The sequence below is a fragment of the Bombina bombina genome, chromosome 4, assembly GCF_027579735.1.
Source record: "Bombina bombina isolate aBomBom1 chromosome 4, aBomBom1.pri, whole genome shotgun sequence".
Classification (NCBI taxonomy): Eukaryota; Metazoa; Chordata; class Amphibia; order Anura; family Bombinatoridae; genus Bombina; species Bombina bombina.
Window position 1 is genome coordinate 865,599,842 of NC_069502.1, and position 16,106 is coordinate 865,615,947.

The 16,106-nt window shown below is 40.6% G+C and overlaps 1 protein-coding gene across 2 annotated transcripts in view; it reads left to right on the forward strand.

The window, feature by feature from the left end:
• LOC128657340 (oocyte zinc finger protein XlCOF7.1-like) overlaps positions 1 to 16,106 on the forward strand; it is a 111,409-nt gene that overhangs the window by 85,217 nt on the left and 10,086 nt on the right. Inside the window, exon 2 of one of the 2 annotated variants that reach the window (XM_053711656.1) lies at positions 5,807 to 5,947. The exons of the other annotated variant lie outside the window; for it this stretch is intronic. The gene's annotated coding sequence lies outside the window, so the exon portion shown is untranslated. The remainder of the gene's footprint in view (positions 1 to 5,806; positions 5,948 to 16,106) is intronic. 2 annotated transcript variants of the gene reach the window in all.

Here is a 16,106-nt window from a genome sequence, read left to right on the forward strand (position 1 = left end):
TGAAAGGCTGACAGGATTACTTAAAACTTCAGTCCCATTGCGAAGGGTACTACCCTCCACTAGAGACTTTCTCGAACTTCTGACACTTCTCTGCCAACCTCCTGTGACAAAAGGCAAAGAATGACTGGGGGATGAGGGAAGTGGGGGAGGTATTTAATTAAGCCTTTGGCTAGGGTGTCTTTGCCTGCTCCTGGTGGCCAGGTTCTGTATTTCCCAAAAGTAATGAATGCAGCTGTGGACTCTTCCCTTTTAAGAAGAAAAACATAACTAAAAAAAAACTAAATTACCCATTGCCCTGAAAATAGCATTTGGATGGGCATTGCACTTCAAAGGGCATTCAGCTTTTTTGCTGCCCAATTAAAAAAAAAAAATCTATATAAAAAAAAAGAACCCCTAACACTAACCCCATAAAGGTACTCGCTGATGATGGTGGTGCTTCAGCTTCTTCATCCAGGCGGAGGTCTATCGTCTTTCAGGCGGTGGTCCATCTTAATCCAAGTGGCATTACATCTTCATCCAGGTGGCGGTCCATCTTCTTCCAGACAGTAGTCTATTTTCTTCATCCTGGTGATCACAGCGGCGACATCAGTCCTCCTCTTGCGATCTTCAACAGGGAGCTCCTCTTCATACGGCCTCCAGCTGCACACTGAATAATGAATGTGAGGTACCCCTTGCATTCCGATTGGCTGATTTGAATCTTCAAATTAAAACCAGCTAATAGAATGAAAGGAAAAAGCTATGTTTTTTTTGTTTTCAAAAAAATCGTTGCTTTTTATCCACCCTGCTTGTAATAAAAAAGATAGTTGTATCAGTGCCATAATTAGCACATTTTGCAATGCCTCATGTCCCTTCTCGCGTGCAATAGTGGTATACACAGATGCTACATCCAAGGAAATCTGCCTGTATATATCTCAATTTGATGTTTTGTAAATCATTGATAAAAGCAGTAGTGTTCTGTACATAGCTAGGTAAGTAGCTAAATTCTGTAAAATGTATCAACAAGGTTAAGATAATGGTTAATTTAAAGACCCCATACCAGCAATAGCAGAAAATAATGAAAAATAGCAGTAGCTGGGGTCTTGGGAATCAGATGTTCTATCATATCATCTGTAATACTATCATTATCTAATGAGGAATCCAAAATGGTGTGTAAGATCTCCAAGTAGTCTTTTGAAGGATTGTCTGATAACACAGTATACACCAGTTAATAGGCTTCAGCAATATAAATCCGTCTATTAAAAATGACCACGTTTCAACTTTTATCTGATTGGCCTATAACAATATTCGTGTTTCCTTTCAACCTTTAGAAGGGCACATTTTTTTCTCAATTGATAAGTTATCTCCCCCATCAGAGTAATGACGTTTTCTCTAATCTTGTGATCCAGTTGGATCAGCCTTGATTCAGTGGTTTTGTTGAAATATATCAAGTTTTCCCTCATTTGTATGGGATAAAATGACTTTTGTGTTTAAAACTTGCTACACTGACTCGAGGACTATAACGTAATGGGGCGTGATTACATATACGGCGCAGGCTTCAGCGCAAGTGCTGCAACCCGTGCCACCCGTAACTTCACCTTGCACATTTTTACATAAACCCTGCTGGCAGCTCATAAAGTGCCGTAAGTCTGATAAACTAGCGATGTCCAGAAATAAGCGTAAGTACAAATTTCTGGAGTCGCCAGTGACTTACGGCACTTTAGAAACTGCCGGTGCCTAAGAAAAGTAAAGAAAATTACTAATCTCCTGTAAAAGTCTAACACGCCTCCCAGAAATAAGCCTGACACGTAAAAACCCCTATATCTGCAATCCCCCCTCTCACTACTAATAATAAATGTATAAACCCCTAGACCGACAACCCCCCACAATGCAATAAGCCTAATTAAACTATTAATCCCTATATCCGCCATCAAACCCACACTGCAAGTAATAACTAAATTATTAACCCCTAAATCCGCCAACCCCACATCGCAAACTACCTATTAAAACTATTAACCCTTAATCTGCCGTTAACCCACAACGCAAACTACCTATCAAAGTATTAACCCCTAAACCGCCATAGCCCACAACGCAATAAGCCTATCAAAGTATTAACCCCTAAACCGCCATAGCCCACAACGCAATAAACCTAACCCCCCCAACCCAAAACCCCCTAAATGAACCCAAATTACCTAATTAACCAAATACTAAAGTTACTATTAAATTAAAAAAACTAACACTACTTTAAAAATACAAATAAACTAAGTATAAATTAAAGGGACAGTCTAATCGAAATTCTGGAGTAGACTGTCCCTTTAAGATACAATTACAGAAAATAAAAAAATCTAAGATTACAGAAAAAAAATTATACCCTATCCCTATGAAAATAAAAAAGCCCCCCAAAATGAAAACACCCCCTAATCTAATAAACTACCAGTAGCCCTTAAAAGGGCTTTTTGCAGGGCATTGCCCCAAGATAATTCGCTCTTTTTCCAAAAAATACGCAAACCCTACTCCCTAACAGTTAAACCCCCCACCCACAAAACCCCCCCAAATAAAATAACCGTGGAGCCATGGAGTGTGGAGGATTCTCTTCATACGATCTCCGCCGTACACTGAATAGGAATTCAAGGTACGCGATTAAAAATGGCGTCCCTTGAATTCCTATTGGCTGATTTGAGTCTCCAAATTCAAATCAGCCAATCGGATACGAGCTACTGAAATCCTATTGGCTGTTCAAATCAGCCAATAGGATAAGAGCTACTGAAATTCAATTAATAGAATTTCAGTAGCTCTTATCCTATTGGCTGATTTGAACAGCCAATAGGATTTCAGTACGGCGGAGATCGTATGAAGAGGATCCTCCACACTCCATGGCTCCGCGGTCACCAGTCTTTACTTCCTGGCTCGCCGGTCTTCGCCGGTCTTCAGTTCCAGGATCGCCGCTCTTCAGCTCCGCAGTCATCGTTCTTCAACTCTGCCCTCCGCTCCATACCTGGCTGGTTCCTGGAAGAAGAAAGAAGACTTCGCTTGGAAGAAGACTTCACCGCCTGGAACAGGACCTTCTCCGCCGGACTTCAGGACAGGTGAGGACCACTTGGGGATTAGATTTAGGTTTTTTAAGTTTTTTTTTGGGGGGGTTTATTTTATTTAGATAGGGTGGGCAGTAAAAGAGCTGAATGCCCTTTTAAGGGCAATGCCCAACAAATGCCCTTTTCAGGGCAATGGGTAGTTTAGGGTTTTTAGTGTTAGGTTATTTTATTTGGGGGGGTTTGGTGGGTGGGGGGTTTTACTGTTGGGGGGGTTGTGTATTTTTTGGAAAAAGAGCTGATTATCTTGGGGCAATGCCCTGCAAAAAGCCCTTTTAAGGGCTACTGGTAGTTTATAAGATTAGGGGGTGTTTTTATTTTGGGGGGGGCTTTTTTATTTTCATAGGGATAAGGTATAATTTTTGTAAATTTTTTTAATTTTCTTTATTATTTTCTGTAATCTTAGATTTTTTTTATTTTCTGTAATTGTAGCTTAAAGGGACAGTCTACTCCAGAATTTTGATTTGACTGTCCCTTTAATTTATACTTAGTTTATTTGTATTTTTAAAGTAGTGTTAGTTTTTTTTTATTTAATAGTAACTTTAGTATTTGGTTAATAAGGTAATTTGGGTTCATTTAGGGGGTGTTAGGTTAGGGGGGTTAGGTTAGGAGTTAGGTTTATTGCGTTGTGGGCTATGGCGGTTTAGGGGTTAATACTTGAATAGGTTTATTGCGTTGTGGGTTAATGATGGATTAAGGGTTAATAGTTTTAATAGGTAGTTTGCGATGTTGGGGTTGGCGGATTTAGGGGTTAATAACTGAGTTATTACTTGTGGTGTGGGTTTGATGGCGGATATAGCGGTTAATAGTTTAATTAGGCTTATTGCGGTGTGGGGGGAGTTGTCAGTTTAGGGGTTAATACTTTTATTAGTTGAGGTGTGGGTTTGATGGCGGATATAGGGGTTAACACACTTTATTAGTTATTGCGGTGGGGGACGAAGTCACGCACCAGTGACGAAACGCGTCGGTGGGCGGGGCTATGAGAGACGCTGATGTGGAATGAGACACTGAATTGAACTTTCAAACTGATACAATTGATATAATATTATACGATAGTAGCAATCTATAGCTTGCTAAATCTTATGAGGTTAGTTGAAGACTGAAAAGCCAGCTAACCGAGTGTGATTACATAACGGCTGCTAAAAATATTGCTTAAATTGATTACATGATATGTTGAAAAATAACGAATGGTCAGTTTGATACTTTTATTGAACATTAGTAAGAATCTATGTGGATAAACTCTAGGGATACAGTTAGAAATCGGCCGACTGGGTTCAATCACAGTGGTACGCAGGAAGGAGGTCGCCTTTGAGCGCATAGACTGTTTGTCTGTATTCCATATGAATAAGCCTGCATGTACAGTATATGTATTCCTATATGCTGATAGTAACACAATCTCTTATAGCTCACGCAGTCCTGTTTTAATTTAGCAGCTGACTTCTAGACTACCATAATAATAGTGAATGTGAAATACCCCCTATGTTCTAGGAGTCACAGCAGTAATTTTAAATGTTTGTGTGTGTTGCATATTTGTTAAATAAAGTGTTTCTTTTTAATCATAAATAATTTGATATAATAGTGTGTAATTCACCACTGGGCTTAAAGCCCCAAATCCTTGTTTGGATTCCTAATCTAATTGATTAACCAGAGGGTTAACTAACTATTGTGAGATCAGTTCATTATACTCTTCATTACTTATGTATATTACAAACATTGTTTTAATCAGTGCTGTGAGTATGGATTGCAACAATGTTTTTAAAGGGATAATAATCAGTAACAACTACAGAACTCATGTTTATGAAACAGTTGTGCACATGTAATTATGTTATAACCAAATTCTTCATCAAAGTACCTTGTTATTTATTTATTTATTTTTATGTAAATTTTTATTGAAGTTTAACAGACTATACAAAAAACATATGACATCAGATAATGATGTTACAAATTTGTAGGCGGTAAGCAGTCATGTTATATTAAGGCACAAAACATAAGACAAGACATATGCTAGATACATTAGTATGGTATAAAGTGGATAACTGAAAAATTGTGCTGTACACCAATAAATTACTCAATCTTCTAGGCAAGATGCATATCCAGACGTAGGTCTGGTTTGGAGCTCAAAGAAAGTGGTCAGAATGTAGGAGGTATGTGTACAGTAATAGAAAATCATATGAAGTTATCCACTAGTGAACCTCTTTTTATATTTATATAGGCTGTATTTATAAGTACAAATGTAATGCAGGCGCTCGAATAAAACCTCTACAGTGAAAAGTCCACTTAACTATGGAAGGCTGCTTTTTTTTTTTTTTTTTTTTTTTACAAATGGTAGAGGACCCTGTAGTTAGGATTAGCTCATGGCCACAGTATAGTTATTTCAGACAAAATCTGAGAGCTCTCCTAGTGTTTGTTAACATAAGGACCTGCATTCGTTCTACCACATCCCATTTAACCATTTAAGGTAACATGAAAAGCCAACCTTCTCAACTCTAGGTTTTAATTGTAAGGTGAGAAAAGTACAGTGTACTTAACACTGACGTCTAGACATGTGTTGGCTAGGATACTTACTAGTAGGGGAACGGGTTGACCTGAATAAAAGTAACATCCAACAACCTCATGAGTCCTCAGTTGGCACTGGGGAATAAGGTATTAAGTAGGCTATACAAATTTAGGATAAAGTATAAGCAAATAAGTGCAAGGGTAGCTAAATAAACAGTTGAAAATCACTTTTCTGTGTCTCCCAGGTGTGGGCCCAACCCCCAGGAACAGGAAGATCATAACAATAATATATATATCCACTACCACAGAAGAGGAGAGTATGGAAAACTAAACCCTTGGATCTGAATACTTTCATATGACTCAACATATTTAGCTGAGATTGAGAGGTGAGGTAAAACATCTTCAAACACCCACAGTTCAAACACTAGCCCCTAGGTCTGTATGTCATAACCTACGATAGAATATAAAGTTAAGCTCAGATTATATAATCAAGAACATTTTGGCCTTAAAAGATATGCATAAAATTAACAGGTTTTAACTATAAGGAAATATGTCAACTAAACTAGCACAAAAAGAAAAGTCGTGGCATTAATTGCCAAAGACAACCACACAGTTAGTCTGCTGCCAAGCAAACAAATTGGAGAAGTGCAGTCCGGTGAAAAGTTTAGCCAATGCCTATTTTAAAGCTATGTTGTGCCAAGTTTGGTGAATATCTGTGGTGCCAGTTGTCTCCATGCAAATCATACTGCATAGTTGGTAATGTGCAAAAAAGGCTAAGGCAGAATAAGGCAATCTTCAAGGGTATGCCTGCCCAAGCAAGCGGGAAAACTATGGGGAATCGGGCCTGCTTTCTTGGATCACCAAGGTAGGCAAATGGATGTATATTGCTGCGGAGCTCTAGGAAGTTTCCATATAATACCTGGTTCTTTTCCTCCTCAAACTGCCTCTGTGAAGCCAGAGACCTCTCCGTTGTTAGATATATGCTGGCATAGTCCAAGCCTGTTGCAGCGTCTTAAGATAGGCCAGCAATGGCTGCCGAATGATGACAGACCTTCGTCAATAAGGTAATGCGTCTCTGTGTTTGGAGATCTGATGTTTTACAGAATGGTAAACCAGTGCCGTCACAAGGCTCGTTAGTAGCGTTGTCTCCAGAGAGCGCGGCAGGAGTATAGGTGATAGGTAGATGAAATGCGGCCTCAATCTGAGCTATAAAATCCTCTTGATGTTGTTGCAGCGCATGACCGATTTCCTGTAGTAGGATATGACGCTCCATTTTGAATACCGGAAGCTGACTCCAGGGGATACTGGGCTGAAGCTCAGTTGTATCTCCGTTGACTGTGATCAGTGCCTTATTCACAAAGTAGTAGCCCAGTTTGCAGGTTCCTTAGATCTCACTGAAAGCTCCACGGTGTATATGCAGATCTCTAGGCTAGACCTCCTCGTGGCCTCATAAAAAAGTCAATGTTTGTTTAGCTGGTACTATAAAGATCGGAGTAAAGCTTCACAGATTAATTCTCTCCTCTGTAGTAGATAAAATTCCAAAAGTAAGATATTTATATTGCATGAAAAAGCCATATAATTAAAATATTTTTGCAGGAGCTTTGTTTCTGTGCGCCCTATCGCTTTGGCGTCTGGCTCCGCCGCCCCGTACCTTGTTATTTAGAACATTTGTTTTTTGTGCTTACTTGGTCCTGCTTATCCATAGGCAAGTATGCATAGTATGGTTTTACTGTTTATTTTTATCACTCACATTCTTGTTTTAATGTTACATTTTAAATTCTACACATTTTTCTGAGATTGGTAAACAGATTAATGTGCTCTTTGCATTTTCTATCAGCCAAACCTAAACCTTTTTAAAACAAATGAACATACTTTTTTTTTTTACTAAATTACCTTATTTGAAGCAGCTAATTTGGGTTTTAGTCTATAGACAACAAGGCAAGTCACTGCCATACTTATAATATAAAGTGCATTATTTTTCAGCTGCAATCAGTAAATCCAATAAGAAATATGTGTAGCAGGATTAGCCTTGATAAGTCAGGATGGTGTTTTTCAAGTTGTGAGAATTTGAAAATTCACAATTTTCATGGGTAAATTAAATGAAAAGAGGGCAAAATAAATTATAAAATATATTGAATGGTTGTTTCATTACACAGTATTAAACATTTTATGTAAAATCTCAAGGTTTTTACTGTTCCTTTAACTACTTTTTTTCAGAAGTTCAAGGAACTTACTGGCTTCTACATTTTTGTTTTGCCTCTTTGTTTTCAATAAATATGTCACCTCTGCAGTACTCCATACAGAAAAAGACAGTCGTTTATATTTAGTCTAATAAGGAGAAAAGGTCTTGGAGTTTGTTCACATTAAAGGGGGAAAATATGTACAGTATCTCACAAAAGTGAGTACACCCCTCACATTTTTGTAAATATTTTTGTATATCTTTTCATGTGACAACACTGAAGAAATCACACTTTGCTACAATGTAAAGTAGTGAGTGTACAGCCTGTATAACAGTGTGAATTTGCTGTCCCCTCAAAAAACTCAACACATAGCCATTAATGTCTAAACCGTTAGAAACAAAAGTGACTACACCCCTAAGTGGAAATGTCCAAATTGGGCTCAATTAGCCATTTTTCCTTCCCAGTGTGACTCATTAGTGTTACAAGGTCTCAGGTGTGAATGGGGAGCAGATGTGTTAAATTTGGTGTTATCGCTCTCACACACTTTCATACGGGTCACTGGAAGTTTAACATGGCACCTCATGGCAGAGAACTCTCTGAGGATATGAAAAAAAGAATTGTTGCTCTACATAAAGCTAAGTGGCCTAAAGATGGCATAGGCTATAAGAAGATTGCCAAGACCCTGCAGTATAGTGGTCAAAACCATACAGCGGTTTCCACTCAGACAGGTTCCACTCAGAACAGGCCTCACCGTGGTTGAACCAAAGAAGTTAAATGCACGCAGAGGTTGTCTTTGGGAAATAGACGTATAAGTGCTGTCAGCATTGCTGCAGAGGTTGAAAAGGTGGGGGGTCAGCCTGTCAGTGCTCAGACCATAAGCCGCACACGGCATCAAATTGGTTTGCATGGCTGTCGTCCCAGAAGGAAGCCTCTTCTAAAGATGATGCACAAGAAAGACTGCAAACAGTTTGCTGAAGACAAGCAGACTAAGGACATGGATTACTGGCACCATGTTTTTTGGTCTGATGAGACCAAGATAAACTTATTTGGTTCAGATGGTGTCAAGCGTGTGTGGTGGCAACCAGGTGAGGAGTACAAAGACAAGTGTGTCTTGCCTACAGTCAAGCATGGTGGTGGGAGAGTCATGGTCTGGGTCCGGCACTGGGGAGCTACAGTTCACTGAGGGAACCAGTGACGTGCAGTGAAGTTAGAGGCTGGTGAGGCACTAGATATGATACGCCAGAAAAATACATATACTGCGGTACCCCTAACAGGGCAGGTTTTAATTATAGCTGAACCAGTGCACAGGTGAAATAATCAACTGATGGGTGAGAGCAAATTAGTAACCATGGTGTTACTGATCAGCTGATTACTTCACCTGTGCACCGGTTCAGCTATAATGAAAACCTGCCCTGTTGGGGGTACTTGAGGACCGTGGTTGAGAAAAACTGTACTAAAGCACCAGCTCATCTGAAATGTGTTAATTACCTACATAGGCATAGACACTTACATATACAGGCAAAGACACACACCACACAAATTCTACACACGCACACAAACACACACACACACACCACATGCACTCTACATCTCCACAAACACATACACAAACCACACATACACTGACACTACACACACCACACATATGCATACACAAAAAGCACATACATACATGCACTACACATACACACAAACATACATGTGCACACACCACACAAAACACACACTAAACACTAGCATACACACAGTGCACACAACTATTTTTTTACCATTCAACCTCTGTTACTTGGTGCTTTATAGCTACCTTTATTAGTAAACCAAATTTTATATTGTAATATCACTACTACCCCCAAACCTCAAAGCCTCTAGTTTCCCTGAATTTACAATCCTAGCTGTTTAAAAATGTGTGGATGTAGCTTAATAAATTCAGCTTAGATAAGAATGATTAAATAATTGTATTTGACATAAAGGACATGTTTTGCCCCCCTGGAATACATATTATAATCCAGTGTTTCACGTTATACTAAAAAAGGCATATTATAATGAAAATTAAAAGCTGGCTTACAGCAATCAACATTTCTACAAATTCAGCTGTAACAACCAAAACTCCCTTTAAATGCAAATATAAACCAAACTCTCAAATATAATGCCTTATAATACAAGCACAGCTATATTGCACATCACACCTTTATTACACAACATGCTGCATTTTAACATAATTTGTATACTTAAACATTTATTCAGCAATTAATTTAAAAGAAAACTAGACCCTTATGTATCACTACATTTGTTAGGAATGTTAAAGGACCAGTAAACACAGCAGATTTGCATAATCAACAAATGCAAGATAACAAGACAATACAATAGCATTTACTCTGAATTTCAAATGAGTAGTAGATTCTTTTTTTAACACATTTCAAAGTTATGTATATTTCCACTCCCCCTGTACCATGTGATAGTAATCAGACAATCACAAATGCATATACGTATAGTCTGAGTTCTTGCACATGCTCAGTAGGAGCTGGTGACTCAAAAAAAGTGTAAATATAAAATACTGTGCACATTATTTTTAGATTGAAATATTTTTTTATTGAACAATCTTCTCAATACACATATAATTACAATTGGAAAACAGTGTATCAAGCATGATACATGAGTTCGAGTTTTACAGTCTTTCCATATAAATAAGTCTTTTAACAAAGTCATCTTGTGTATTTCAGATAAAGGCCCTCACAAGGGCAAGAGTCTAGTTTTAATTGTTCCATTTTCAACAATTAGACAGTAGATAACATATAAAACAAATATATATAACCAATAAACCATTCCGCTGTGCGCCTTTTTTGAATAATTGTCTAGTATCTAACTTATAATATATTTCTGATTATTAAGTAAGTGTCCACTGAGCGTGTTCTCCAGCCTTGTATACCCCCTCCTATAGAGTCTATTCTCCTTCTTTACCCCGTACATGTTTGCCCTAGCTAAATAAGCTTCTTTTCATTTAGCATCCAATAGAAACAAATCTTATTAAAAGATTCTACTGTGTCTTGAAGATGTGCAGCAGTTTCACACATCGCATACATATTTCTAATTTCTCCAACATAGGTGTGTCCGGTCCACGGCGTCATCCTTACTTGTGGGATATTCTCTTCCCCAACAGGAAATGGCAAAGAGCCCAGCAAAGCTGGTCACATGATCCCTCCTAGGCTCCGCCTACCCCAGTCATTCTCTTTGCCGTTGTACAGGCAACATCTCCACGGAGATGGCTTAGAGTTTTTTAGTGTTTAGCAATTGCAGTAATAAAGTGTGTTCAGTTTAAAATTTAAAGTGACAGTAACGGTTTTATTTCAAAGCGTTTTTTGTACTTTCTTATCAAGTTTATGCCTGTTTAACATGTCTGAACTACCAGATAGACTGTGTTCTGAATGTGGGGAAGCCAGAATTCCTATTCATTTAAATAAATGTGATTTATGTGATAATGACAATGATGCCCAAGATGATTCCTCAAGTGAGGGGAGTAAGCATGGTACTGCATCATTCCCTCCTTCGTCTACACGAGTCTTGCCCACTCAGGAGGCCCCTAGTACATCTAGCGCGCCAATACTCCTTACTATGCAACAATTAACGGCTGTAATGGATAATTCTGTCAAAAACATTTTAGCCAAAATGAACCCTTGTCAGCGTAAGCGTGGATGCTCTGTTTTAGTTACTGAAGAGCATGACGACGCTGATATTAATATCTCTGAAGGGCCCCTAACCCAATCTGAGGGGGCCAGGGAGGTTTTGTCTGAGGGAGAAATTACTGATTTAGGGAACATTTCTCAGCAGGCTGAATCTGATGTGATTACTTTTAAATTTAAATTGGAACATCTCCGCATTTTGCTTAAGGAGGTATTATCCACTCTGGATGATTGTGAAAATTTGGTCATCCCAGAGAAACTATGTAAAATGGACAAGTTCCTAGAGGTGCCGGGGCTCCCAGAAGCTTTTCCTATACCCAAGCGGGTGGCGGACATTGTTAATAAAGAATGGGAAAGGCCCGGTATTCCTTTCGTCCCTCCCCCCATATTTAAAAAATTGTTTCCTATGGTCGACCCCAGAAAGGACTTATGGCAGTCAGTCCCCAAGGTCGAGGGAGCGGTTTCTACTTTAAACAAACGCACCACTATTCCCATAGAGGATAGTTGTGCTTTCAAAGATCCTATGGATAAAAAATTAGAAGGTTTGCTTAAAAAGATGTTTGTTCAGCAGGGTTACCTTCTACAACCCATTTCATGCATTGTCCCTGTCACTACAGCCGCATATTTCTGGTTTGATGAACTGATTAAGGTGCTCGATAGTGACTCTCCTCCTTATGAGGAGATTATGGACAGAGTCAATGCTCTCAAATTGGCTAATTCTTTCACTCTAGACGCCTCTTTGCAATTGGCTAAGTTAGCGGCTAAGAATTCTGGGTTTGCTATTGTGGCGCGCAGAGCGCTTTGGTTGAAATCTTGGTCGGCTGATGCATCTTCCAAGAACAAGCTACTAAACATTCCTTTCAAGGGGAAAACGCTGTTTGGTCCTGACTTGAAAGAGATTATCTCTGATATCACTGGGGGTAAGGGCCATGCCCTTCCTCAGGATCGGCCTTTCAAGGCAAAAAATAGACCTAATTTTCGTCCCTTTCGTAAAAACGGACCAGCCCAAGGTGCTACGTCCTCTAAGCAAGAGGGTAATACTTCTCAGGCCAAGCCAGCTTGGAGACCAATGCAAGGCTGGAACAAGGGAAAGCAGGCCAAGAAACCTGCCACTGCTACCAAGACAGCATGAAATATTGGCCCCCGATCCGGGACCGGATCTGGTGGGGGGCAGACTCTCTCTCTTCGCTCAGGCTTGGGCAAGAGATGTTCTGGATCCTTGGGCGCTAGAAATAGTCTCCCAGGGTTATCTTCTGGAATTCAAGGGACTTCCCCCAAGGGGGAGGTTCCACAGGTCTCAGTTGTCTTCAGACCACATAAAAAGACAGGCGTTCTTACATTGTGTAGAAGACCTGTTAAAAATGGGAGTGATTCATCCTGTTCCATTGAGAGAACAAGGGATGGGGTTCTACTCCAATCTGTTCATAGTTCCCAAAAAAGAGGGAACGTTCAGACCAATCCTAGATCTCAAGATCTTAAACAAATTTCTCAAGGTCCCATCGTTCAAGATGGAAACCATTCGAACTATCCTTCCTTCCATCCAGGAAGGTCAATTCATGTCCACGGTGGATTTAAAGGATGCGTATCTTCATATTCCTATCCACAAGGAACATCATCGGTTCCTAAGGTTTGCATTCCTAGACAAACATTACCAGTTCGTGGCGCTTCCTTTCGGATTAGCCACTGCTCCAAGGATTTTCACAAAGGTACTAGGGTCCCTTCTAGCGGTGCTAAGACCAAGGGGCATTGCAGTAGTACCTTACCTGGACGACATTCTGATTCAAGCGTCGTCCCTCCCTCGAGCAAAGGCTCACACGGACATCGTCCTGGCCTTTCTCAGATCTCACGGCTGGAAAGTGAACGTGGAAAAGAGTTCTCTATCCCCGTCAACAAGGGTTCCCTTCTTGGGAACAATTATAGACTCCTCAGAAATGAGGATTTTTCTAACAGAGGCCAGAAAGACAAAACTTCTGGACTCTTGTCGAATTCTTCATTCCGTTCCTCTTCCTTCCGTAGCTCAGTGCATGGAAGTGATCGGGTTGATGGTAGCGGCAATGGACATAGTTCCTTTTGCGCGCATTCATCTAAGACCATTACAACTGTGCATGCTCAGTCAGTGGAATGGGGACTATACAGACTTATCTCCAAAGATACAAGTAAATCAGAGGACCAGAGACTCACTCCGTTGGTGGTTGTCCCTGGACAACCTGTCACGAGGGATGACATTCCGCAGACCAGAGTGGGTCATTGTCACGACCGACGCCAGTCTGATGGGCTGGGGCGCGGTCTGGGGATCCCTGAAAGCTCAGGGTCTTTGGTCTCGGGAAGAATCTCTTCTACCGATAAATATTCTGGAACTGAGAGCGATATTCAATGCTCTCAAGGCTTGGCCTCAGCTAGCGAGGACCAAGTTTATACGGTTTCAATCAGACAACATGACGACTGTTGCGTACATCAACCATCAGGGGGGAACAAGGAGTTCCCTAGCGATGGAAGAAGTGACCAAGATCATTCTATGGGCGGAGTCTCACTCCTGCCACCTGTCTGCTATCCACATCCCGGGAGTGGAAAATTGGGAAGCGGATTTTCTGAGTCGTCAGACATTGCATCCGGGGGAGTGGGAACTCCATCCGGAAATCTTTGCCCAAGTCACTCAGCTGTGGGGCATTCCAGACATGGATCTGATGGCCTCTCGTCAGAACTTCAAAGTTCCTTGCTACGGGTCCAGATCCAGGGATCCCAAGGCGGCTCTAGTGGATGCACTAGTAGCACCTTGGACCTTCAAACTAGCTTATGTGTTCCCGCCGTTTCCTCTCATCCCCAGGCTGGTAGCCAGGATCAATCAGGAGAGGGCGTCGGTGATCTTGATAGCTCCTGCGTGGCCACGCAGGACTTGGTATGCAGATCTGGTGAATATGTCATCGGCTCCACCTTGGAAGCTACCTTTGAGACGAGACCTTCTTGTTCAGGGTCCGTTCGAACATCCGAATCTGGTTTCACTCCAGCTGACTGCTTGGAGATTGAACGCTTGATTTTATCGAAGCGAGGTTTCTCAGATTCTGTTATCGATACTCTTGTTCAGGCCAGAAAGCCTGTAACTAGAAAGATTTACCACAAAATTTGGAAAAAATTTATCTGTTGGTGTGAATCTAAAGGATTCCCTTGGGACAAGGTTAAGATTCCTAGGATTCTATCCTTCCTTCAAGAAGGATTGGAAAAAGGATTATCGGCAAGTTCCCTGAAGGGACAGATTTCTGCCTTGTCGGTGTTACTTCACAAAAAACTGGCAGCTGTGCCAGATGTTCAAGCCTTTGTTCAGGCTCTGGTTAGAATCAAGCCTGTTTACAAACCTTTGACTCCTCCTTGGAGTCTCAATTTAGTTCTTTCAGTTCTTCAGGGGGTTCCGTTTGAACCCTTACATTCCGTTGATATTAAGTTATTATCTTGGAAAGTTTTGTTTTTAGTTGCAATTTCTTCTGCTAGAAGAGTTTCAGAATTATCTGCTCTGCAGTGTTCTCCTCCTTATCTGGTGTTCCATGCAGATAAGGTGGTTTTACGTACTAAACCTGGTTTTCTTCCAAAAGTTGTTTCTAACAAAAACATTAACCAGGAGATTATCGTACCTTCTCTGTGTCCGAAACCAGTTTCAAAGAAGGAACGCTTGTTGCACAATTTGGATGTTGTTCGCGCTCTAAAATTCTATTTAGATGCTACAAAGGATTTTAGACAAACATCTTCCTTGTTTGTTGTTTATTCAGGTAAAAGGAGAGGTCAAAAAGCAACTTCTACCTCTCTCTCTTTTTGGATTAAAAGCATCATCAGATTGGCTTACGAGACTGCCGGACGGCAGCCTCCCGAAAGAATCACAGCTCATTCCACTAGGGCTGTGGCTTCCACATGGGCCTTCAAGAACGAGGCTTCTGTTGATCAGATATGTAGGGCAGCGACTTGGTCTTCACTGCACACTTTTACCAAATTTTACAAGTTTGATACTTTTGCTTCTTCTGAGGCTATTTTTGGGAGAAAGGTTTTGCAAGCCGTGGTGCCTTCCATTTAGGTGACCTGATTTGCTCCCTCCCTTCATCCGTGTCCTAAAGCTTTGGTATTGGTTCCCACAAGTAAGGATGACGCCGTGGACCGGACACACCTATGTTGGAGAAAACAGAATTTATGTTTACCTGATAAATTTCTTTCTCCAACGGTGTGTCCGGTCCACGGCCCGCCCTGGTTTTTTAATCAGGTCTGATAATTTATTTTCTTTAACTACAGTCACCACGGTACCATATGGTTTCTCCTATGCTATTATTCCTCCTTAACGTCGGTCGAATGACTGGGGTAGGCGGAGCCTAGGAGGGATCATGTGACCAGCTTTGCTGGGCTCTTTGCCATTTCCTGTTGGGGAAGAGAATATCCCACAAGTAAGGATGACGCCGTGGACCGGACACACCGTTGGAGAAAGAAATTTATCAGGTAAACATAAATTCTGTTTCTTCCTATAACCTCCCTCCACTCTGGTGCTCCCAGTTCACATTATTTTTAATGGAAGTAAATTGGAAAGTTGTTTAAAATTACATGCTGTATCTGAATAATGAAAATTTAATAAAACCTGAGTGTCCCTTTAAAATACATTGGAGCTTCACTGACTAGTGCAGACAGACATCATTTCTAAGGGTTGTAAATCAATAAAT